At 32.9% G+C, this 26,996-nt stretch overlaps 1 protein-coding gene and 1 long non-coding RNA gene across 2 annotated transcripts in view; both read right to left on the reverse strand.

Moving 5' to 3' along the window:
- Positions 1 to 521: 521 nt before the first annotated feature.
- On the reverse strand, positions 522 to 16,151 carry LOC135846640 (uncharacterized). Its single transcript, XR_010558993.1, has 2 exons — positions 8,883 to 16,151; positions 522 to 3,076 (listed from the first exon to the last, which is right to left on the reverse strand). It is a non-coding gene; the product is annotated as an uncharacterized LOC135846640 (long non-coding RNA).
- Positions 16,152 to 21,669: 5,518 nt separating this feature from the next.
- LOC135848088 (uncharacterized) overlaps positions 21,670 to 26,996 on the reverse strand; it is a 161,925-nt gene continuing 156,598 nt past the window's right edge. The window contains exon 8 of the mRNA XM_065367862.1: positions 21,670 to 25,258. The gene's annotated coding sequence lies outside the window, so the exon portion shown is untranslated. The remainder of the gene's footprint in view (positions 25,259 to 26,996) is intronic.

Below are 26,996 nucleotides of genomic sequence, written 5' to 3' on the forward strand. Positions count from 1 at the left end.
CTCAGATGGATTAGAGATTAATTTGCCTTAATTTTTAAGAAAACGGTTGAGCATTTTTTGTATGTATGTATGTAGATTTGTTATAGTTGCGAATATAGCAATTGATAAATCCATTCTCCAAGTTGAAAAAAAAATCTGCGACACAAATAGAAATTTTTTTAAAGAATTCAATTGTACCTAATACTTACCAAATCTCTAAATCATAAATTCTCCTTTTAAAATAAATGTCTCTCCTTCTCTCATATAGAGCATTAGGCAGGAAAAATTTGTAGAAGATTTGGCCCTATCCTCTGAAAATGAAGCTGATAGGTTCAATGAATCACTCAAAAGTGGAAGGATTGCCTGTACCAATTTTTAGCTTTGATTTGTCACCCATTACTGGGTAACAGTAAAAGATTTTCTTCTGGTTCGGAAAATTTTTGAAAGTGGTCCAAGATATCAAAATGCATTTCAACAATATTCTGGCTCAATTGCATCAAGCTGGCACTGTGTTCAAAAAACAAACTGAAAATCACCCAACAAGCGCTGAGAAGGGTTGTATACTGTATGAGTATCAGAAAACACTTCTACAATGTTCAAGTATATAGGTACCTACATATATTTGAATAATTTTTGTTGTAAATAAAAATGCAATTATAAGTAATAACATCACACGTAGGTACAAAATGACGCATACAAAAATAAACAATAAAATTACAAAAATAAGAAAACATTGAACATTACATAACCGTACCTTATATTACACTAGGACTAGGTATTTGAATTCAGGTTTGCAAATAATAAAGAACAATTCAAGTAAATCATAACAAAATCGCGTAATACATAATTACATATATTATAAACATCAAAAATTAGAACAATTATCTATCATAATCATAAATGATATTCAAAAAACACAACGAAACAATAGAAAAACATATACGAGGGTTTTCCTTTGTCTCCCGAAAAGTGAATTTCTGTAATTTTTCATCAGATGAGTTGCATACAGTTGTGACTGATAGAGTCCCATCTGAGAAAATAACAGCAGATCTCGGAGTTAAGCCAGTCATGAAGAGGATAAAACAGTATAGGAAAGATTGGAGAAATCATGTCAAGAGGATGGAGGAAACAAGATCATAGCCGGGGAGCCCACTTAAGGATAAATTGCACCCCCCCCCCGTCGATCCTCCGGGACAACTTTTTTCTTAAAGGGGGAGTCCTAAGGAACATTTCTAGCCCTTGTACTCAAAAAAAAAAGTGGCCCTACTTACAAAATGGCGGCCATTTTGATTGACAGGTCAGCTGAAATCGCAGATTTTGCGTTTCAAAATAGGACTTGCACAACATTTTTCAAACTGTACAAAGGTAGATCGAAAGATCAAGCAAAAATTTATCACCTGTCAAAATTTCAAGTGCTAAAGTGCTTTTTTCGATTTTTGGTGAATTTTTGAAAATCAAATTTAGGCTAAAAATGAGGGGAAAAATCAAAATGTTACCAAATTGACCAAGAAAGCTGAAATTTGGGATACACCCTATTTTCGACATGCCAAATCGATTGGAAACTGTTTCAAACCGTTTTGAGCAGTTCTGGAGCCTCCAGCAGATTTTTGAAACTCGAAATTCCCACAAAATTTCACCAAAATGGAGTTGGAAAGTTGAAATTCATTCTGCAAACTAATTTCAATACGCTACGAAGTCAACTGCAGGGAAATTTCAAGTCGATTTGGAGCATCCAGCGGTTTTTTGAAAATTACTGGAGCCTCCAGTAGATTTTTGAAACTTTGAATTTTCACAAAATTTCATAAAATGGAGATGGAAAGCTGAAATTTACTTTACACTTCAATTTCAACACTCTCTGAAGACGATTTCAGGTGGGTTCAAGTTGTTTTGGAGCCTCCAGCCACTTTTTGAGAGGTCGTATGGTGTTTTTTGGAAAATTGAAATTTCCAAAAAGTAGTGGGAAGCTTCAAACCCACTTGAAACCACCATGCAGTCGACTTCATATCGTATTGAAATCAGTTTGCGAAGTAAATTTCAGCTAGCTAACTGCATTTGATAAAATACTGTGGGAATTTCAAGTTTCAAAAATCTGCTGGAGACTCCAGTAATTTTCGAAAGGTCACTGGAACCCCAAAACGACTTGAAATTCCCCTGCAGTTGACTTCGTAGCGTATTGAAATTAGTTTGCAGAATGAATTTCAACTTTCCAACTCCATTTTGGTGAAATTTTGTGGGAATTTCGAGTTTCAAAAATCTGCTGGAGGCTCCAGAACTGCTCAAAACGGTTTGAAACAGTTTCCAATCGATTTGGCATGTCGAAAATAGGGTGTATCCCAAATTTCAGCTTTCTTGGTCAATTTGGTAACATTTTGATTTTTTCCCTCATTTTTAGCCTAAATTTGATTTTCAAAAATTCACCAAAAATCGAAAAAAGCACTTTAGCACTTGAAATTTTGACAGGTGATCAATTTTTGCTGGATCTTTCGATCTACCTTTGTACAGTTTGAATGACCTGTCAATCAAAATGGCCGCCATTTTGTAAGTAGGGCCACTTTTTTTTTTGAGTACAAGGGCTAGAAATGTTCCTTAGGACTCCCCCTTTAAGAAAAAAGTTGTCCCGGAGGATCGACCGGGGGGGTGCAATTTATCCTTAAGTGGGCTCCCCGACTATCACCAAAACAGGTCCTCCAATATACACCAACGGGGTAGAGAAGCAGAGGGAGACCAAGGAAGAAACTCACTGATACCTCAGGCTCATCCTCAACAGGTTCCACACCGTAGCAGACAGGCCAACAGGCCTACCACTTACCAGGAAACGACGACAACGATGTTAATGGTAGAAAAGTGGACCACCTAAGCCATTTTATAATTATTCATCCCAACCAGATCCCTAACTTGAAGAAAAGTCTATTTTTGAGTGAAGATAGATTTTAAAAAAATATATATTGCCTGGTCCCTGGTCCATGTTCTTACTACTTGCGTATGTACTTAGTCTAAGATTGGAAAGTGATAAATTAATTTATTGTTCTCGGAGTCAATTTATCTCTTCTCTTGAGAACTTCTATTACGGTTTCTTCATCTTCATCCGTGATGTCCTCTGGAATTAAAGTCATAGAAAGCTTCAAAAAAACTAATAAGTTAAGTTTCGGTTTTGTAAATATTTACTGCAGTTCCAAGAATAGTGGGTTTATAAGCCAAAATTGGGAAACATGTCCCCATGTCAAAATTGTAAAATCAAGTAGGTAGTAGGTACCTACATATATGATAAAGGGTTGTTTCAATGTACAATTAAAGCCTTTCTCATACTCTTTGAAATAACCACTCATACTCCCATTTTCCCATTGATTACATTAATTTTTTTAACGAGGACTGAAAACTTGAGTAGACAATAAACAAGTTACAAATTTACTTTTTTGAAAATCTTTTGTCAAAAATTGAAAGCACCTACCTACAAGTTGAAGCCCCGCAGGGGGTCAGGTTGTTACCACTAGATGTTAGCTAGGACCATCAAAAGAAGCCAGTCCCCGAGGACAGATGAGAAGGCAAAGACAACAGTTGGTGGAACAGGGGAGAGGAATGGCAAGCCGAGGGTCAAGCATCCATAAATACCCTTCACAATTAGTCATACACAAGAACTGTAGAACACCAACAACTCACTTACTCCATCTCCAGGGAAGCGAATGCTTCAGAGTGAGAAGGCGAATACCAGCGCCTGAACTGGCAACTTCAGCTAAGGGAGTAAACCCTGACAGAAAATCATGGTGGAAGGCAATGGGAAACCACCATCATTATATTCCCTAGTATTACATGTGATGGATGCCAATGTATCAATGCCCCATTGGGGGAAATCTGCCCATACGCTGAAAAAGATGCCAAAACCAGCTGACTTATTGACATATTCTGAATAAAATCTGCTAAAAAATACACTATCTACGTGAATACTTTGTAGCGTAGGTATTTTTCTCACATAAGGCCACAGCGCTTTCACTTTTGTGGCGGGTTTCTTTGCACTGGAAGAAACCAACTACCCGTGTAGCACTGACAAGATCTTCAGTGGCCTCGACAAAAGTATCTGCATGATTTTACATGATTGTTGATTGAAAAAAGTCGGAACATTATCCACAAAGGGGTTAATCTAACTACGTTTAAGATGATTGATTACAAATTGACACTATTTTCAAAAACTATGATGAAAATGCTGATGGTCGTCATTGCTGTCTACATTTTGTATCTACAGTCATGTGCAAGATTTCGATATATTGTAGATACCTTTGTAGACCCATGATTGATATCAAAATTCAGGTCGCCTTGTCGATCCAAAGTTGATGTCGACTATAAGATTGACAAAAGCCTCTACAAAATTTCAATCTTGTATAGTTATTTTTGTCCGTCTAATAATTGTCATCAACTTTGGCATTGGCAAGACGACCTGAATTTCAATATCAATTATGGGGTCTACAAAAGTATCTACAAAATGTCATCATCAAATAGATACTTCTGTAGATCTTGTAATTGACATCAACCATCTGGTTGTGGTTAATATTGATGAGGAAGTTGATGTCGATTACAAGACCTATAAAATATTTTTAGAAATTGAAATTTTGAAGTGTTGCCGACTCATTTGTCGATACAGTGGCAATGGTCTAATGGTTAGACAATGTGACAGAAGTGTGTGGCAACTTAGGTTCAATCCCTACCCAAGGCAACTTTTTTCTCTCAAAAAAAATTTTTAGGGTGAAATATTTTTGAGAATAATTTTACTTGAATCAAAAAAAGAGTTTTGAGTACATTTCACACATTTTCAATCAAAATTTGCGTCTTTTAGACTCAAAAAAATGACACCAATGTCAAGACCTTGTCGAGACAAAAAATGAAGGGAGACAAACCCGTACAACAATGACCATGCTAATTTCGATGTGAATGTCGACCCATCCACATCCGTCACTTTTGGATGCCACATGTCAATGTGAATTTCGACCCTGTGTTGAGCTAATTGTAGATGTAATTGTCGACTGATGTTGATCTACATTCGTGTCGACAATTGGCTCCACACAGGGTTGAAATTCACATCGACATGGGGCATCCAAAAGTGACGGATGTGGATGGATTGACATTCACATCGAAATTTATGTCGACCTCCTGCTTCGTTAAGTTATAGAATTTGAGTTTAAAAATTTTTAATTTTTTTTCCCAAAAATTATTTCCTCTGATGTGGCTACTGCTAGTGCTGAAAACAGCATCGATGCAAAGTCCACTTCCGATGAAGTACAGACCGTACAGACGAAAAGTCTGTATAATCAAGAAGTTCAACAGAAATCCCTTATATCAAAGATGGTGCAATACTTTATCTGCGAGTATCAAACTAATCCATTTTCATGTCGACATGTCGATGTTAATGTTGATGTGAAATTCGACATCAACAAATACATCCACAATATCAACATCATATCATCTGCAACTCCAAACTGCAGAAAAGTGAATAATTTCATCAATTCCCTAAAAAATTTGTTTTCCACATTGAACAAGATCATATTTTTGAATGTTTACTAAAATTTTAAACACTAAAACAGAAATTTTAATTCTGAAAAATTGGTCAACAATGTCGACATAGTTGTAGATGTAAATTTCGAGCATCGAATTTTACATCTACACAGGGCTTAAAACCACCAAAACCAAAACCAAATAAAACCACCATAACCATTGTTTTTAATTGGTTTTAACCACTACCACAACCATTTCAACTTCTTTTTGTAAATTTCAAAAACAACAACAACAAAAAACCAATATATTTGAAAAAAATGAAAACCAATTCATTTAAAAACAACCATTTGGGAAAAAAATTTGAATTGAAACAACCACAACCACCAAAAAGTTGTGTTCTTTGGAGAAAACCACAACCACAAGAACCATTTCAATTTTCAAATGTAACCATAACCAATAACAACCAATTCATGAAATGGTTCTTTTTGGTTTTTCCAATTTTTTTCCAATTTTTCCAGACCTGTGATGGAAATTTTCTAGTTTTTTGTCTCAAATCATACTTTTAGTAGTCCTGAATTAGTTTTTCTATAAATTTATTTGAAAATCAAAATTGTTTTTGATATCAAAACCACTACAACCACCAAAACCATTTGAAAATTTGAAATGGTTTTTGATGTGAAAAACCACCACTACTGCAAAAAAAACTATTATTACGGAACCAAAACCACATCCACATCTTATTAAAAAAAATTGAAACCATTTCAAAACCAGAACCAGAAAAACTTTGAAACCTAAACCTTAAAACCAATTGGAACCGTTATGGTTTGTGATTGGAAAACCAATTCAGAAACCATAACCAAAAACCATTATTTTTGAGTCTTTTAAAAACCACCTACCACAACAACCAATAAAATCCAAATGGTTTTAAGCCCAGCATCTACATGTCGAGATGGCATGTCGAGATATCAGAAATGATGAGAAAATTTCGAAAATTTTCATTTACCTGGCTGTTGTATGGACAGAAGATTCCTACTAAATAATTAATTGATCACTTTTCCATCATATGTTGAAAAACAAGGTAGTCGATGTAAATGTCGACGTTGACAATTGTTGTGTGGGAAGACAACAGTCGATTTTGATATCAACTTCTCACTCATCATTTATCGACATTGGTGTCAACAAATGTCCTGTCAACAAGTGGCGGATTAGAGATCTCGTCTTTTCCATCGACTTTGGCATCGCTTGTGCTATGCTGGTAAGTACAAAATATGCCACTATCCAGTTTTTTGGCGTATTCTTTTGCATTTTGCTAAATAGGTAACACATATAAATGCAAAATTTTATGTGAATGTTTTAGCATAATATAGAAATATTTGCATTCAGTTCATCACATGACCCAGTGGTTAGGTAAGTAGGAAAGTCACTCTCCAACTCAGAGACCCCGGTTCAATTCCTGGCAGAGCCAAAAAAAATTTCATGAATATTGGACATTGGCAGAATTTATTGTGTAAAAAAATACGCGCTGATTAATGAGCAGAAAAGTATTGACAGAAAGTGTTGCAATTCCTGCCAGGTTTTTGGTCGTGTATCAATATCATCTGCAGATTTTCAGCCAATGGGGGTGGCCCTAAGTCTCTGTCAGGCTGATACTGATCTGCCCCAGTCAGCCTAATAGGGTGTGAAGAATATGCAGAGTCAAAAAAGGCAGAACATTGAACAATATCATATCAACATCAACACAAATGTGTGTCAGAAGCCAGGAAACTATAGATCAACATAATGAATAAGCAAGACCCAGTGGACTGGAAATGGCAGAGTTCTGGTATTTTGGTTCGGGTAGATGAACATTACAAAGAGATTTTTGCTGGAAAAGACAAACATGATCATTGAACACTGTGTGTTGGTATACTGATAGGTAGGTACCTACATAACTACCAGAATCAGAGATAAAATCAGTGCTTGAATTCCAAAATCAGAGAGGATATTATTTGTGAGATTAGAAGCCAAGCCAAAACCAATTGTGATACAATAAGTACAGAGACCTTGAAGAGGTAATGTGATGCTCAAAAAATAGAGATGTTGTATTTGTGATGGGAGATTTCAACATCAAAGTTGGTAACAATCATGGTAGCCAAGGGAGATATGCACTTGGAGAGCAGAATGAGAGGCAAAATCTTCGTAGATTCTGCTGAAAAGCATGATCTAATCATATGCAATACCAGGTTCCAACAACATTAAAGATTTAGTGAAGAAAGGGACCAGAGATGCAGTAGCCCTACTGAAAGTGATCATTCAGAGATCACTGAATGCTAACAGGGAAGTAATAGCATGTTTTATTGATTATGCAAAGGCATTTGATCGTGTTAACCATGAGAGGATGTTGAAGATCCTAAGGAAATACAATGTTGATGACAAAGACCTGCAAATAATGAGGAATCTGTACTGGAAACAGATTTCAAACATCAAGATTGGAAATGTATGGGTACTCAGAGAATGGACATGCTAATAAAAAGAGGTGTGAGGCAATGATGTCCGCCATCACCTAGGCTGTTCAACTTGTATGCAGAGGAAATTATGAGAGAAGACAGAATTGAGAGAATGGGACTCAAGATCAATGGCAAAAGAATCAATGAAATAAGTTGAGCAGATGACAAAGTGATTCTTGCTGGAATTGAAGTGTAAATGCAGATAATGATCAACCAAATAAACAGCACCGGATTAAAATATGGAATGAAGATAAACGCAGGCAAGACCAAGGTTATTATGAAATTCACCAAGAGAGAAGATAAAGAGGTGAAAATCAACATCGGAACATAAGAAGTCGATAGTGTAAATCAGTTTGGATGCCTTTTGGAGCGCTGATAAATAATGATGGTAGAGATCAAAAGGAGATCAAATCCAGGATTGGAATGGCAAAAAGTGTGTTCAATAATCTCATCAATGTGCTTGGAAATCGAACAATGAATCTAAATCTGACGAAGAAAATTATGATATCCGCTTTCGAGATGTGGCCCTACCAAAGGCTAATGAAGATCTCATGGAAGGACTTCATCACCAACAGAGAAGTCCTAGCAAGAGTAGGGGAAGAATAGATTTTAATTTTGCCTTTTTTTACAAAAAAAAGTCACTGGCTCCCCCCTAATTCAAATTTTGATCTGAAATTTTGACGAGTCCCAGCTAAAAGATCACAATACACATCCACTTGGTTAAATTAGGGTTTTTCCAATTTTTAGTGCCCCATTTTTGGGTTTAAAAAAAGGTGTGCGATATTAGGCGACTTAGAGAACCTTCTAGTCGAAAGGGATAAAACTTTATAGAGCAGATTATTTTATTTTTTCGCTTATTAAAATCCTCAATTCTTGGACACTCGGAAGATATGTACTTAGCAGGCTATTATCAACTTTGAAACATTGTTAGCTCACCATTCCCATCGACAATCCGTCTGTACAAATTATCACGTAGCATCTCTAATGTATTGTTCGCTTTGGAGTAGTTCCCCATTGGCTTTTCAACAGCTCATCCACACTTTTGCGCAAGCTAGACAAATTATCGTTCATTTTATCCAATCTATTGAAAAATTCGTCATCCGCGCCCGATGTAGTCCTTCCGTAAGTAGGCGTGTAGTAAATCAACGCGGATATTAAATAAATTAAATAAAACTGTAAAAAGTTGCACTTCATTTTTGACAAATCGATACACCGTAAAAGACTAAGTACAGGAAACGACACAAAAATTCGTAGGTTTTCACAACCGTAATTTTGAACTTACGTATACGCCTGTTCATCAAGATCAGAATCTCTAATAACTAAAACGTCGTTGGGAGTAAGTACTCGTCAGTAAAGTAGCTATGAAAATGAAGCTGATAGGTTTCAAGGAATTTTTTCATATCGAACTAGAAAGATTAAAAATGAAAAATAATCAAGTACCTAAATGGTTCTGTACTTTTTTTGGGGCCACTGGGAAGGGTAAAAATTTATTGACTTTCAAATCATGATCTGCTCAGATAGATTAGAGATTAATTTGCCTTGATTTTTAAGAAAACTGTTGAGCAATTTTTGTAGATTTGTTAAAGTTGCGAAAATAGCGATGATAAATCGATTCTTCATGTTGAAAAAAAAAGATTCAGCGACACTTTGGAATTTTTTTTAAAAGAATTCAATTGTAATAACCTCTAAATCATAACTTCCAAAATAAGAAAACATAGAACATGCATATTACACTAAGTATTTGAATTCGGGTTTGCAAACAATAAAGAACAATTTAAATCATAACAAAATCGCATACCTAATACATAATATAAACATCAAAGAATGGAACAATTATCTATCATGAATGATATCCAAAAAACACAACGAAACAATACAAAACATATTTACAATTTTATTGTGGACCTTTCTTAATTAGACAATTTAGTGATGAATTTTTGAAAAAACGGATCTTTTTTTACAAAATTTGAAATTAATATTTGTACAGCAATTGGTCTGTATACAATCGAATCGAATCATTAACGAACGATTGGGGATTAAATGATTGATTTTTTGGTGAATCATTCGCAAACGGATCAACTAATTTACGATTTATTCGGTTTTTGTGAAACTATACTTATTGCATAGGAATTGATCTGTTTACAAGGCAAGTGAATCGAATCCATTCATTCACAACTGATAGGTGATTGAACAAATCGATTGATTTCTAGGTGAATCATTCGCGAACGAATAGATTCGCATGAGTGACTCGTTCGCGAATGAATCGATTCATTAACTCAATTTTTGGCGAATCATTCGCGAACGAACTGATTTGTATTAGTGACGGTTTGCGAACGAATCGATTCGTTTGCTCAATTTTTGGTGAATCATTCGTGAACGAATGGATTTGTACAAGTGACTCGTTCGTGAACGAATTGATTAGTATAAGTGACTCGTTCGCGAACAAATCGAGTCGTGTAAGTGAATCGTTCGCGAACGAATCGATTCATTACATGGTGAATCATTCGCGAACGAATTGCTTTGTATTAGTGACTCATTTGCGAACGAATCGATTCATTTGGTCAATTTTCGGTGAATCATTCGCGAACGAATTGATTTGTATTGGTGACTTTTTGCCTACGAATCGATTCATTTGCTCAATTTTTGGTGAGTCATTCACGAACGAATTATTTTTTTAAATCGATCGCGAACGAATTCATTTGTACAAGTGACTCGTTCGCGAACGAATCGATTCGTATAACTGACTCGTTCGCGAACGAATCGATTCACTAACCCAATTTTTGATGAATCATCCGCGAACAAATTGAATAATTTTTAGTGAATTATCGACGAACGAATCGATTCATTTGCCCAATATTTGGTGAATCCTTCACGAACGAATTGAATTATTTTTTAAATCATTCGCGAAAGAATTGATTCGTATAAGTGACTTGTTCGCGAACGAATCGATTCGTATAAGGGACTCGTTCGCGAACGAATCGATTCGTACAAGGGAATCGTTCGGGAACGAATCGATTCATTGCCTCAACTTTTGGTGAATCATTTGCGAACGAATTAAATAATTTTTAGTGAATCATTTGCGAACGAATTGATTCGTATAACTGACTCGTTCGCGAACGAATCGATTCGTATAACTGACTCGTTCGCGAAAGAATCGATTCACTAACCCAATTTTTGATGAATCATCATCGAACAAATTGAATAATTTTTAGTGAATTATCCATGAACGAATCGATTTATTTGCCCGATATTTGGTGAATCCTTCACGAACGAATTGAATTATTTTTTAAATCATTCGCGAACGAATCGATTCGTATAAGTGACTCATTCGGGAACGAATCGATTCATTGCCTCAATTTTTGGTGAATCATTTGCGGACGAATTGATTCATTTGGTCAATTTTCGGTGAATCATTCGCGAACGAATTGATTTGTATTGGTGACTTTTTGCCTACGAATTTGTATTAGTGACTCATTTGCGAACGAATCGATTCATTTGGTCAATTTTCGGTGAATCATTCGCGAACGAATTGATTTGTATTGGTGACTTTTTGCCTACGAATCGATTCATTTGCTCAATTTTTGGTGAGTCATTCACGAACGAATTATTTTTTTAAATCGATCGCGAACGAATTCATTTGTACAAGTGACTCGTTCGCGAACGAATCGATTCGTATAACTGACTCGTTCGCGAACGAATCGATTCACTAACCCAATTTTTGATGAATCATCCGCGAACAAATTGAATAATTTTTAGTGAATTATCGACGAACGAATCGATTCATTTGCCCAATATTTGGTGAATCCTTCACGAACGAATTGAATTATTTTTTAAATCATTCGCGAAAGAATTGATTCGTATAAGTGACTTGTTCGCGAACGAATCGATTCGTATAAGGGACTCGTTCGCGAACGAATCGATTCGTACAAGGGAATCGTTCGGGAACGAATCGATTCATTGCCTCAACTTTTGGTGAATCATTTGCGAACGAATTAAATAATTTTTAGTGAATCATTTGCGAACGAATTGATTCGTATAACTGACTCGTTCGCGAACGAATCGATTCGTATAACTGACTCGTTCGCGAAAGAATCGATTCACTAACCCAATTTTTGATGAATCATCATCGAACAAATTGAATAATTTTTAGTGAATTATCCATGAACGAATCGATTTATTTGCCCGATATTTGGTGAATCCTTCACGAACGAATTGAATTATTTTTTAAATCATTCGCGAACGAATCGATTCGTATAAGTGACTCATTCGGGAACGAATCGATTCATTGCCTCAATTTTTGGTGAATCATTTGCGAACGAATTAAATAATTTTTAGTGAATCATTTGCGGACGAATTGATTCGTATAACTGACTCGTTCGCGAAAGAATCGATTCACTAACTAACCCAATTTTTGATGAATCATCATCGAACAAATTGAATAATTTTTAGTGAATTATCCACGAACGAATCGATTCATTTGCCCAATGTTTGGTGAATCCTTCACGAACGAATTGAATTATTTTTTAAATCATTCGCGAACGAATTGATTCGTATAAGTGACTTGTTCGCGAACGAATCGATTCGTATAAGGGACTCGTTCGCGAACGAATCGATTCGTATAAGGGACTCGTTCGGGAACGAATCGATTCATTGCCTCAATTTTTGGCGAATCATTTGCGAACGAATTAAATAATTTTTAGTGAATCATTTGCGAACGAATTGATTCGCATGAGTGACTCGTTCGCGAACGAATCTATTCATTAACTTAATTTCTGATGAATCATTCGCGAACGAATTGATTTGTTTTGGTGACTATTTGCGAACGAATCGATTCATTTGCTCAATTTTTGGTGAATCACTCACGAACGAATTGAATTATTTTTTTAAATGATTCGCGAACGAATCGATTCATTTGCTCAATTTTTGGTGGATCATTCGCGAACGAATTGAATTATTTTTTAAATCATTCGCGAACGAATTGATTCGTATAAGTGACTTGTTCGCGAACGAATCGATTCGTATAAGGGACTCGTTCGCGAACGAATCGATTCGTATAAGGGACTCGTTCGGGAACGAATCGATTCATTGCCTCAATTTTTGGCGAATCATTTGCGAACGAATTAAATAATTTTTAGTGAATCATTTGCGAACGAATTGATTCGCATGAGTGACTCGTTCGCGAACGAATCTATTCATTAACTCAATTTCTGATGAATCATTCGCGAACGAATTGATTTGTTTTGGTGACTATTTGCGAACGAATCGATTCATTTGCTCAATTTTTGGTGAATCACTCACGAACGAATTGAATTATTTTTTTAAATGATTCGCGAACGAATCGATTCATTTGCTCAATTTTTGGTGGATCATTCGCGAACGATTGGATTCGTACAAGTGACTCGTTCGCGAACGAATTGATTGGTATAAGTGACTCGTTCGCGAACGAATCGAGTCGTGTAAGTGAATCATTCGCGAACGAATCGATTCATTACCTCAATTTTTGGTGAATCATTTGCGAACGAATTAAATAATTTTTAGTGAATCATTCGTAAAGGAATTGATTCGCATGAGTGACTTGTTCGCGAACGAATGGATACATTAACTGAATTTCTGATGAATCATTTGCGAACGAATTGATTTGTATTGGTGACTATTTGCGAACGAATCGATTCATTTGGCCAATTTTTGGTGAATCATTCACCGACGAATTGAATTATTTTTTTAAATCATTCGCGAACGATTTGATTCGTATAAGTGACTCATTCGTGAACGAATCGATTCATTTGCTCAATTTTTGGTGGATCATTCGTGAACGAATGGATTCGTACAAGTGACTCGTTCGCGAACGAATCGAGTCGTGTAAGTGAATCGTTCGCGAACGAATCGATTCATCAACTCAATTTTTGGTGAATCATTCGCGAACGAATTGATTTGTATTAGTGACTCATTTGCGAACGAATCGATTCATTTGGTCAATTTTTGGTGAATCATTCGTGAACGAATGGATTCGTACAAGTGACTCGTTCGCGAACGAATTGATTGGTATAGGTGACTCGTTCACGAACGAATCGAGTCGTGTAAGTGAATCGTTCGCGAACAAATCGATTCATTAACTCAATTTTTGGTGAATCATTCGCGAACGAAATAAATAATTTTTAGTGAATCATCCGCGAACGAATTGATTCGCACGAGTGACTCGTTCGCGAACGAATTGATTCATCAACTCAATTTCTGATGAATCATTCGCGAACGAATTGATTTGTGTTAGTGACTATTTGCGATCGAATCGATTCATTTGGTCAATTTTTGGTGAATCATTCGCGAACAAATTAAATAATTTTTAGTGAATCATTCGCGAACGAATTGGTTTGTAGTAGTGACTCCTGACTCATTTGCCAACGAATCGATTCATTTGCTCAATTTTTGGTGAATCATTCGTGAACGAATTGAATTATTTTTTTTAGATCATTCGCGAACAAATCGATTCATATAAGTGACTCGTTCGCGAACGAGTCGATTCATTTGCTCAATTTCTAATGAATCATTCGCGAACGAATTGAATGATTTTTAGTGGCTCATACGCGAACGAATTGACTCATAAATCAAAGATTTGATCAATTCGTTGGCGAATGGTTCTTTCAAAAAATTGATCAATTCGTTCATGAACAATTCACCAAAAATTGAGAGTCGTGTTGTACTTCGTAGGAATCGTGCAGGCCTAGCGAGATTTCAAGTTTCATCAAAATCGGTTCAGCCGTTTTATAGGTAAAGAGTTTTAAAAAATGTTGGAAAATGTTGTCGCTCGATAAACTCGAAAGCTTTGAATTTTTGGAACATGGTGCCTGGTGGTGATGATGAAACAACAGATTCTTGGTAGAATAAGGTCGCAGTGATATCACCGGATTAAATCTTACTTTTTTCACATTTTAAAAAATGACAAAAAAAAAGTTCTAATGCGCAAATTTTTAATTTTTTTTTCAATCTTCGTAGTCTAATGAAGCACTTCTTCTTATTTCAACGAAATGTCGAAGAGAAAAGGGTAATAAAACTTTCAATTTTAATAAAATCGCGCTTGAGGGGATTTGATTTTGGCAAAATTGTATTACATATTTAGGTACAATCTAATGAAAGGCGAGCGTTAACAAATAGGTACCAATGAATATCATATTTTAGAGAAACTTCTAGTCGAGAGGGATAAAACTTTAGAGCAGATTATTTTATTTTTTCGCTTATTCAAACCCTCAATTCTTGGTCACTCGGAAGATGGCTACTTAGCAGGCTATTATCAATTTTGAAACATTGTTAGCTCACCGTTCCCATCAACAATCCGTCTGTATAAATTATCATGTTGCATCTCTAATGTAATGTTCGCTTTGGAGTAGTTCCCAATGGGTTGCCCCATGGGTTGTTCACCAGATCATCCACTTTTTTGCTCACCCAATTCAATTGTTCGCGTGCTTCATTCAATATCTTGCTAATATCTTTGTCTATTTTATCCAATTTCTTGTTAAGATCGTCGTTCGCGCCAGATGTAGGCCTTCCGTAAGTAGGCGTGTAGTAAATCAACGCGGATATTAAATAAATTAAAAAAAATTGTAAAAAGTCGCACTTCATTTTTGACAGATCGCTACACCATAAATGACTGAGTAAAGGAAACGACACATAAATTCGTAGGTTTTCACAACCGCGATTTTGAACTTATACGTCGGTTCATCAAAATCAGAATCTTTAATAACTAAAACGCCGTTAGGAGTAAGTACTCGTAATTAGTAAAATAGCTATGAAAATGAAGCTGATAGGTTTCCAGGAATTTTTTCATATGAAGAGTGATATTCCAAAACTCGCTTTGTCCATTTTCACAACTTTTCAGGAGAGAGGAAAAACAGTTTCCCTTTAAACGGGTAAATTGGCTTTTTAGGCGATTTTAGCACTTTATTTGAGCGGATTTATGATGTAGGAGTGTAGGTATACATTTCATCCACTAAATACTGCTGAAAAAAATTTCAATAAAAATGGACAAAGCGCGTTTTGGAACATTATTTTTTTTTAAATTTTTAGTGAATTGGCTATTTAGGTGAGTTTAACACCTCATTTTGGTAGGATGATGATGTAGGAATGTGAGTTAATACTTCATCTACCAGGTACCACTGAAAACCCAACTTTGATAAAAATGGACAAAGCGAGTTTTGGAATATCACTCTTCATATCAAACTAGGAAGATTAAAAATGAAAAATAATCAAGTACATAGTTCTGTACTTTTTTACGGGCCACTGGGAGGGGTAAACATTTATTGAATTTCAATAAATCACGATGATCTGCTCAAATGAATTGGAGATTATTTTGATTCGATTTTTACGAACAATGCTGAGCAATTTTTGTAGATTTGTTCAAGTTGCGAAAATAGCAATTGATAAATCGATTCTTCTAGTTGAAAAAAAATATTCAGCGACACGAATGAATAAATTATTCAAGAGTTCAATTACAATAACCTCTACTTAGTGATCGGAAAATATGATTCGGGCAACGATAAGTTGTAATTGATTTTTTTTAAAATTAAAATTGACGAACCCCGAAAGTACATTGATTTGATCGATTCTTCCAATGTTGAGTACCTACGAAATTGAACTTTGGTTTTGGTCATCTTCGTAGAATCAAAGTTGAGAAAATCTCATGCTTTTTTTCGCCAGAAATTGCAAAAAATCTCGCTTTGTTGCATAAGAGCATTTTCAATTGATTAATATTCTGTTTTTTGTTTTTTTTAGAGATTTTTTTGTACATTGAAAAGTTTACTCGCTTTTTTTGTCAATTTTTAATTTATTTAAGATCGTTAAACAAAAAAAAAAAAAAAAAAAAAAAAAAGTACGAGCCGAGCCCTGAACTGAGTGATTTGGGTTAGCCAACAATGGTTAAAGAAACCAATGGAATTTTTTTCTAGAATTTAAAGAGGGCGGTAATTTTTAAAAATTTTGACAAAAATTGAAAGCGTTGAAAATTACCTACCTAATGAATTTATTTTAATAATTGCTAAGGTGTCTTCTGAGTGTCTCAATAAGAGGAAGTCAACATTGTTAGAGAGATTGAGGAAAATTTTTCTTGTAGATGGAGTATTTCGAAGGATCTTTCCCAAAAATTAATATTTTTGAAGAAAAAAAATTGTATGGATTTTAAGTTTTTATTGTTTTGATTGTCATCTCAACTTCGGATGCAAAGTTTCTCGCAATCGAATAACGCTTCCTCCTTCTTTAATAACATTAGTGACCCATCCTAAGCACAAGTACGTATGTTTACCTACCCTGTGATTTGAAGGTACCGAGACATGCTGGCGTAAAAATGATCCTTTTCGATTTGCTTGGCAATTTGACGTTGATGATGAGTCATTCAAGATACCATAATGAAAAGGTGCTCTTTGAGACGCTAAATTGCTAATTTTATTTCGTTTATTATTTTTCTACGAGGTGGATCAGTATCGCAATTGATCAAGAAGATCTATGCAAGATGAAAAATTGAAAGAAACGTGTTCATAAGTGGGTTATTTTTAGCTCTTTTATATAAGATCTCAACCAAAAAAAAAAAATGGTCACTTATCAATTCATATAATTACGTAAGTACCTATACCTAAAGATTCGTGTTACCTGCTATTCAAATTCAATAATTATTTTGAGCTAAAGAAGTGAAAGTGAACTTTCCAACTTGTTTACCTCTCGAAGTACGAATTTAAAAAAAAAAATCTACCGATTTTTGAAACTTCCATAAATTCAAAAGTGAAAAAGAGTTTAACAATATTGCTACTCACCAAGGTTCCATTTTAGGCTATCGACGTGTTACTACTTACTAATTGTGTCATTTACCTGCACTTCTTCGTGGAATTACAACACCTGGTTGTCTATTGTCTTGAGAGAATTAAATACCTACTCACAGAATTATTAATTCACAATTACTTGAAACATTTCATATCAAACTAGAAAGATTAAAATTGAAATATAATCAAGTACCTACCTACATAGTCCTGTACTTTTTTTGGAGCCACTAGGAAGGGTAAAAATTTATTGACTTTCAAATCATGATTTGCTCAGGTAGATGAGAGATTAATTTGCCTTGATTTTTAAGAAAACTGTTGTGCAATTTTTGTAGATTTGTTAAAGTTGCGAAAATAGCAATGATAAATCGATTCTTCAAGTTGAAAAAAAAAGATTCAGCGACACTTTGGAATTTTTTAAAAAAAGAATTCAATTGTAATCACCTCTAAATCATAAATTCCAATAAAATTACAAAAATAAGAAAATATAGAACATGCATATTACACTAAGTATTTGAATTCGGGTTTGCAAACAATAAAGAACAATTTAAATCATAACAAAATCGCATACCTAATACATAATGTAAACTAGAATGGAACACGTATCTACCACGAATGATATCCAAAAAACACAACGAAACAATAGAAAAACATAATATTTACAATTGTATTGTTGACCTTTTTTAATTAGACAATATTAGTGATGAATTTTGATAAAACGGATCTTTTTTCACAAATATATGTTCAACGAAAAATTTGAAATAAATATTTGACTATTTGTACAGCAATTGATCTGTTTACAATCGAATCGAATCATTAACGAACGGTTGGAGATTAAACAAATTGATTGCTTTTTTGGCGAATCGTTCGCAAACGGATCAATCAATTTACGATTGATCCGGTTTTTGTGAAACTATTGCATAGGAATTGATCTGTTTACAATAAGGCAACTGAATCGAATCCATTCATTCACAATATGAATAACTGATAAGCGATTGAACAAATTGATTGATTTCTACGTGAATCATTCGCAAACGAATCGATTCGTATAAGTGACTCGTTCGCGAACGAATCAAGTCATGTGAGTGAATCGTTCGTGAACGAATCAATTCATTTGCTTAATTTTTGGTGAATCATTCGCGAACGAATTGTTTTCTATAAGTGACTGATTTGCGAACGAATCGATTCATTTCATCATTTGCTCAATTTTTGGTGAATCATTCACGATCGAATTATTTTTTAAATCATTCGCGAACGAATTTATTTGTACAAGTGACTCGTTCGCGAACGAATCGATTCGTATAAGTGACTCGTTCGCGAACGAATTGAATAATATTTAGTGCATCATTCGTTAACGAATCGATTCGTTTGCTTAATTTTTGGCGAATCATTCACGAACGAATTGAATTATTTTTTAAATCATTCGCGAACGAATCGATTCGTATATGTGACTCGTTTGCAAACGAATCGAGTCGTGTAAGTGAATCATTCGCGAACAAATCGATTCATCAACTCAATTTTTGATGAATCATTCGCGAACGAATTGAATAATTTTTAGTGAATCATTCGCGAACAAATTGATTTGTATTAGTGACTCATTTGTGAACGAATGGATTCTTTTGCTCAATTTTTGGTGAATCATTGGCGAACGAATTGATTTGTATTAGTGACTCATTTGCAAACCAATCGATTCATTTGCTCAATTTTTGGTGAATCATTCACGAACGAATTGAATTATTTTTTTAAATCAGTCGCGAACGAATTGATTCGTATAAGTGACTCGCTCGCGAACGAATCGATTCGTATAAGGGACTCGTTCGCGAACGAATCGATTTACTAACCCAATTTTTGATGAATCATCCGCGAACGAATTGAATAATTTTTAGTGAATTATCCGCGAACGAATCGATTCATTTGCCCAATATTTGGTGAATCCTTCACGAACGAATTGAATTATTTTTTAAATCATTCGCGAACGAATTGATTCGTATAAGTGACTCGTTCGCGAACGAATCGATTAATCGGCTCAATTTTTGGTGAATCATTCGCGAACAAATTGATTTTTTTTTAAATCATTCGCGAACGGATTGATTTGTATAAGTGAATCATTCGAGAACGAATTGAATTTTTTTTAACATCATTCGAACGAATTGATTTGTAAAAGTGACTCGTTCGCGTACGAATCGATTCATCTGCTCAAGTTTTGGTGAATCATTCGCGAACGAATTGAATTTTTTTTAAAATCATTCGCGAACGAATCGATTTGTATAAGTGACTCATTCGCGAACGAATCGAGTCGTGTAAGTGAATCGTTCGCGAACGAATCGATTAATCAACTCAGTTTTTGATGAATAATTCGCGAACGAATTGAATAATTTTTAGTGAATCATTCGCGAACGAATTGATTTGTATTAGTGACTCGTTTGCGAACGAATCCATTCATTTGCTCAATTTTTGGTGAATCATTCACGAACAAATTGAATTATTTTTTTAAATCATTCGCGAACGAATTGATTCATAAATCAAAGAATTGATCAATTCGTTGGCGAATGGTTCTTTCGAAAAATTGATCAATTCGTTCATGAACAATTCACCAAAAATTTAGGGTCGTATTAGTACTTTGTAGGAATCGTACAGGCCTAGCGAGATTTTAAGTTTCGTCGAAGTCGGTTCAACCATTTTCTAGGTACCTACTAATGAGTTTTAAAAAATGTTGGAAAAAAATTTTGTCGCTCAATTAACTTGAAAGCTTTGAATTTTTGGAACATGGTGCCAGGTGTTGATGATGAAACAACAGATTCTTGGTAGAATAAGGTCGCAGTGATATCATCGGATTAAATCTTACGTTTTCCACATTTTAAAAAAAGAAAAAAGAAGTTCTAATGCGCAAATTTTCAATTTTTTTTTCAATCTTCGTAGTCCAATGAAGAATTTCTCATGACCTAACCAAAATATGCTCCTATTGGCTAGTTGATTGGTCCTCTGTAAATATAAAATACAGACGATCGATCACCTAGCCAGTAGTGAGTTAGAGAGACGAATATCGAAGTAATCAATTTTGATATTTGTCAATAATTACTGTCGGATTAGTTCATAACAAACTTCTAGTCGAGAGGGATAAAACTTTAGAGCGGATTATTTTATTTTAATTTTTCGCGTATTCAAATCCTCAACACTTGGACCCTCAGAAGATACTTTGCAGGCTAATTATCAATTTTGAAACATTGTTAGCTCACCGTTCCCATCCACAATCCGTCTGTACAAATTATCATGTTGCATCTCTAATGTATTGTTCGCTTTGTAGTAGCTCCCCATTGGTTTTTCCATAGATCATCCACTCTTTTGCGCATGCTATCCAACTTTTCGTCTATTTTATCCAATTTCCTGTTAAAATCGTCGTTCGCGCCAGATGTAGGCCTTTCGTAAGTAGGCGTGTAGTAAATGAACGCGGATATTAAATAAATGAAAAAATACTGTAAAAAGTTGCACTTCATTTTTGACAGATCGCTACACCATAAATGACTAAGTAAAGGACACGACACAACAATTCGTCGGTTTTCACAACCGCGATTTTGAACTTATACGCCTGCTCATCAAGACCAGAATCTCTAATAACTTAAACATCGTTGGGAGTAAGTACTCGTAAGTAAAATAGCTATGAAAATGAAGCTGATAGGTTCCGACGAATTTTTTCATATCAAACTAGAAAGATTAAAAATGAAAAATAATCAAGTACCTAGGTACATAGTAAAAATTTATCAACTTTCTAATCATGATCTGCTCAGAAGAATTAGAGATTAATTTTCTTCGATTTTCACGAAAACTGTTGAGCAATTTTTGCAGATTTGTTCAAGTTGCGAAAATAGCAATTGATAAATCGATTCCTCTAGTACATATAAAAGAATATTATTATAACACATCAATAATTCAGGAACTAACAAAAACATTTATTTTTACACACGTTCGTATTTATACATAGCGCATAAAACAGAAAGAAAAAAAAAGGAAAAAAATAACACGTATAAATAAATAATATTTTAACAATATTATGCTTTTTGCAAATTAAAATAATTATTTACATTTAATTACACACGAAGATTACAAATACGAATATCTTTATGTAATACATTATAGCAACAGCTATCGCCTTAAAAATTCGATCAACGAACAGTATAGTATAATAAAATAATTGGAAATGCACACGTGATGATAAATAATGATCTACACATACGAAATAGTCGTCGTATAAACAATTATTCGTAATGTCGAATAATTATTTCGGTTTCAAAATCACGCCGATTTTTTTTTTTCATTTTCATTTTCAGCGACTTTATTTAATAAATAGGAACTAGCTATCAAGTTGATTTTTTTTTAAATTTTTGATTTATAATAAATTGGCACTTAAAAATCATATTATAAAGAATTTCAAAATATGAGATCACACGTATAACAAAAATATCAAGATAGCGTTGGTTTTAGTTTTTTTTTTTGCTTTTTCAGGCACGGTTTTTGTTGGATTTAGATTGAAAAATTTCGCAGGTGATTTTTCTACAGTAGTAACCTTGCTTAGGTAAGAGGGTTATGTGATGTAATGGATTGGATTTGAATTTTGAAGGGAAAGGGGACTCGAGTTATCGTAATTGCGATGGTTGGAAATGAGACAATGAGATCATCAAGATTCGTTAAAGAACTTTTTCTAAAAAGAAATAAAATTTGTAAATTTTACAAAAAAAACACACAACAACTCAACCGAAAAAAAAACTCAATCCAAAGCATACTTACATATTTTTTTTTTAAAATAAGAGAAATTTTATTAATTGTAAAAATTAAATTTTGTTTCACTCCACGTTTTATTTTTAAAATATTTTCAGCAAATTTTTACACTCAATTTTTTGTTTTTATGTAATTTTTAGCGAATAATTTTGGGGCTTTTTGATCGACTTTCAGAAACTACTTTCATATTTTTTTCATAAATTAAGCTTTGACACTTTTTTGAGATTTTTGAAATATTTTTTGGGTTTTATTGGGCACTTTTCAAACTATCTTTTCAATTTTTCACCAATTAACCAAGTTTTTTTAGTTAGAATTTTCAAAATTTCAGTATTTTTAAGAAAATTTCTCAATTTTGATCAATTTTTTTTCTTTTTGAAATTTGAAGTCAATTTTTCCGAACTTCCGATATTTTTTTTAAAAAATTCACCGATTTTAATAATCTACATTTTTCAGATTTTGGTTTTTTGTGACATTTTTGTTTTTATATCACTTTTAGCAATTTTCTTTCCTTTTACTTTTTTGGACATTTTTTCATAATATTTATTTCTCTATTTTTTAAAAATCTGACACTTACAGCAAAACAATTCTGTCCACTTCGGAATTTTCCAACATAATGTTTCCAAATTTTCTAATATTTTTTTTTTTGTTATAAACAAATTTTCAATTTTAATTTTTTCAATGTGCTCTTATTTTTCATTTTTGTGTAATTTTTGGAAAATTTTTGAATTTATTTTTGACGGATCTGACGCAATTTCAATATTATTAAGCATTTTGAACAATATTTCCAAACTCAGAAACTTTGATACTTTTTTTGATTTTCAGAAAATTAATGTTTACGTATTCATTACAATATTGACATTTTTTTTTTTTTTGATAATTTTTAACGAGTTTTTGTGTTACATATTTGAAAGTATTTATTTATTTACGTCAGTTTTCCACCAGAATTGCATTTTTTTCCCAAAGTTTTTGGTCAAATTTTATCATTTTTTTTTTTTTACGAAATCAAAAACAAGAATCATTTCATATAAAACATTGAACACTGAATAATTAAAGGCATTTTAAAAAGATATTAAAAGTAAGTAAAATTTTCGTTGACTCCCTTTTTTATACGGAGAGTGAAGAAATTACCTAAAATTTAATATCAAAAAATTAAAATAATATCATTTTGGGATCAAGTAAGTATGATTGAATTTTTTTGCAATTAAAAAAAAAAAAAAACGTGAAAAAATTGGGATAAGTATTCTACATTATTTTATTATCGTTGAAAAGTTCAATTTTTCAGTTGTTTTGCAGAAAACTATAAATATTAATCACCTATTTATTTTTTTGAAAAAAAAAAAAAAAAAAAATGAAGAAATCCAGAGACTGAGTTTAAATAACTAATAATTTTATCAACAAAATTCTCAATTTTTTCACATTTTTAATTTTTTTAAAAATCAATCATACGAGCAAGTCACCAAAAACCCATCACAAATCTTGACCATCTCAAGCCAGATAATAATTCGAGTAACCTTCAAAAAAAAATTCAGTGTTTACGTAAAAAAAATCCTTAAATTTTACCAAAAAAAAAAATGCTCAAACGAAACCATTTTTATCTCAAACAAAGATAAACATTAACCGGTCCAATATAATACTGTTTTCTGAGACAATACGGAGACACATTTTAAAAAAACTCATAAGAGGGGGAAACTAAAGCTTATATGTAGTTGGTTTCCAAGTCCTTAGGACTTTTTCAACATCCAGCGTCACGTAATTTAAAAAACCCCTTTCGGAAAGGTAACTACTGATACAAAATATAAACGTGTTAAAAAATACTAAATACGCCTAGCTAAATTATTACAATAATATCGAAGCGATAATAACCATAACGCTAGGTACATATTTTAAATAAATAAACGAGTAACACGACGTAGTAGGTACGTAATAAAGGACATACATAGGTAGGTAGGTAAGGTAGGTAGTTTAGGGTACTAAAAAAAAAAATCTCCAATAAACCGCGCAAAAAGGCAATAGATACCACACATCATTCAAATTTCCAAAATTATCAACACTCTAACGCGTACATTACATACACTAAAACAATACACAAAATACTCTTTGGAGTTACCGGGGCAAATAAGGGTGGGAGGGGGGAAAAGAGGGAGTAAAAACAAAGAAGAAAAATTCGCGTTACAAAAAAATTAAACAAATTGTACCATTTTCCTAAGAAGATACAACATCGTAGTACAAAACACTCACATACAAACACACGTAAACAAATGGCACGTAACAAAAAAAATTGTTCTAGTGTCGGCGATCGAAAAAAAAAAATTATAAATAAAATAACAAAGAAAAAAAAACAATAAAATAACAGCGTTATAAAAAAATTTCATGTTTACAGCATTATTATAATATTTTATGTCACCGGACTACTGGATTCCGTTTCATTTATATACGTCGATTTTTTAATCGTTCGTATAGTTTCGTCGTGTATTCCTCGTAGAGGATTTCAAAATACACGCATACACACAAAAAAAATGAAAAAAAAAAATGATAATAAAATTACAAAACAGGAACTTATTTACAGTATTATTAAGTTATGCAAAAATACAATATACGCGCGTATTTTATCCGTCTTTTTGGCCTTTGGGTAGCATTTTATGTACTTCGGATATCGGGTATCACTTCTTAGAAGAATAATAATTTTTTTCATGTATCAGCAATGGAGTGATCGTCGAGGGGAAGCGTTTCTTCGAGTCGTTTCTGAAATGAAAACAAACGTATGGATTAAAATATTGTAAGATAATTAATTTTAAATATTAAAAAATGTGATTTATTTTTCATTCTAAAAAAAAAACTTTCTAGCAATCTTTTTTTTTCAAGTTGTCATTTCAATTTTGGCAAAAACATCAAACCTTTTTTACAATCTGTCAGAAAAAAGAGCATTTTTTCAAAAGAACGACTCGTAATTTTTCCAAAAAAATGAACTTATCTGGCAATTTTTTTCTGGAAAAAAGTTGGTTTTTTTCAATTTTGGCAAAATGCAACTTTTTTACAGTCTGTCTGAAAGAAGAAGGACTTTTTAGGAATTTTTGCCCAAAAAATGGACGAATTTTTACATTTTGGCAAAAATCAAATGCTCGTAATTTTAAATTTTTCAAAAAAAACAGGAATTTTCTCGTAGTTTTGACTAAAAATCAGGACTTTTTAAAAATTTTGGCCGAAATCACGAAAGCAGGATCTAATTTTAATTTTGAGAAAAGCAGCTCTTTTTTCTCAAAATTTAGTAAAAAAAATCTGGGCATTTTATTCGCAATTTTGAAAAAAAAAACTATAGTAATTTGGGCAAAAAACAAGATTTTTTTCATCGCAATTTCAAAAAAAATTACACATTCTTTTGCAACCTTTGCAATAACTTAGAATTTTTTTTCGTAATTTCATCAAAATTTGGGATTTTTATCAATTTTGGCAAAACAGCTGGACTGGTTCTCCAATTTTCACTGAACGTAGAACTTTCCGAAAATTTTTGTAAGAAACGCGAGACTCTTTCATGTGCAGTGTGCAATTTTGACAAAAAAGTAGTTTTTTTTTTTTGAAATTGTGGTAAAAAATTGAACTTTTTCATTTGAGCAAAACGTTTTTGAAACTCTGACCACAGATAGGAATTTTTGAAAAGTTTTGGAAAAAAAATGAGATGAACTCTTACTATTTTACTAAAAACTTTGCAATTTCAAAAGAACAAAATTTTTTTGACATTTTGACCAAAAACAAGATTTTTTTTTGGCAAAAATTACAATTTTTTCAATTTTGGCCAAAATTACATTTTTTTAATTCCAACAAAAATTACATTTTTTTTCAATTTAGACAAAAATCACAATTTTTCAATTTTGACAAAAACTACAATTTTTCAATTTTGACAGAAATCACAATTTTTTCAATTTTGGTAAAAATAACACATTTTTTTCAATTTTGGTAAAAATTAAATTTTTTCAATTTTGGCAAGAATTACAATTTTTTTAATTTTGGCAAAAATTGATATTTTTTTAATTATGACAAAAATTACAATTTTTTCAATTTTGGCCAAAATTACATTTTTTTAATTCCAACAGAAATTACATTTTTTTTTCAATCTAGACAAAAATCACAATTTTTTCAATTTTGACAAAAATTACAATTTTTCAATTTTGACAAAAATCACAATTTTTTCAATTTTGGTAAAAATAACACATTTTTTTCAATTTTGGTAAAAATTAATTTTTTCAATTTTGGCAAGAATTACAATTTTTTCGATTTTGGCAAAAATTGCTATTTTTCAATTCTGACAAAAATTACAATTTTTTCAATTTTGGCCAAAATTACATTGTTTTAATTCTAACAAAAATTACATTTTTTTTCAATCTAGACAAAAATCACAATTTTTTCAATTTTGACAAAAATTACAATTTTTTAATTTTGACAAAAATTACAATATTTCAATTTTGACAAAAATTACAATTTTTCA

Source organism: Planococcus citri, chromosome 5 (genome assembly GCF_950023065.1).
Source record: "Planococcus citri chromosome 5, ihPlaCitr1.1, whole genome shotgun sequence".
Taxonomy (NCBI): Eukaryota; Metazoa; Arthropoda; class Insecta; order Hemiptera; family Pseudococcidae; genus Planococcus; species Planococcus citri.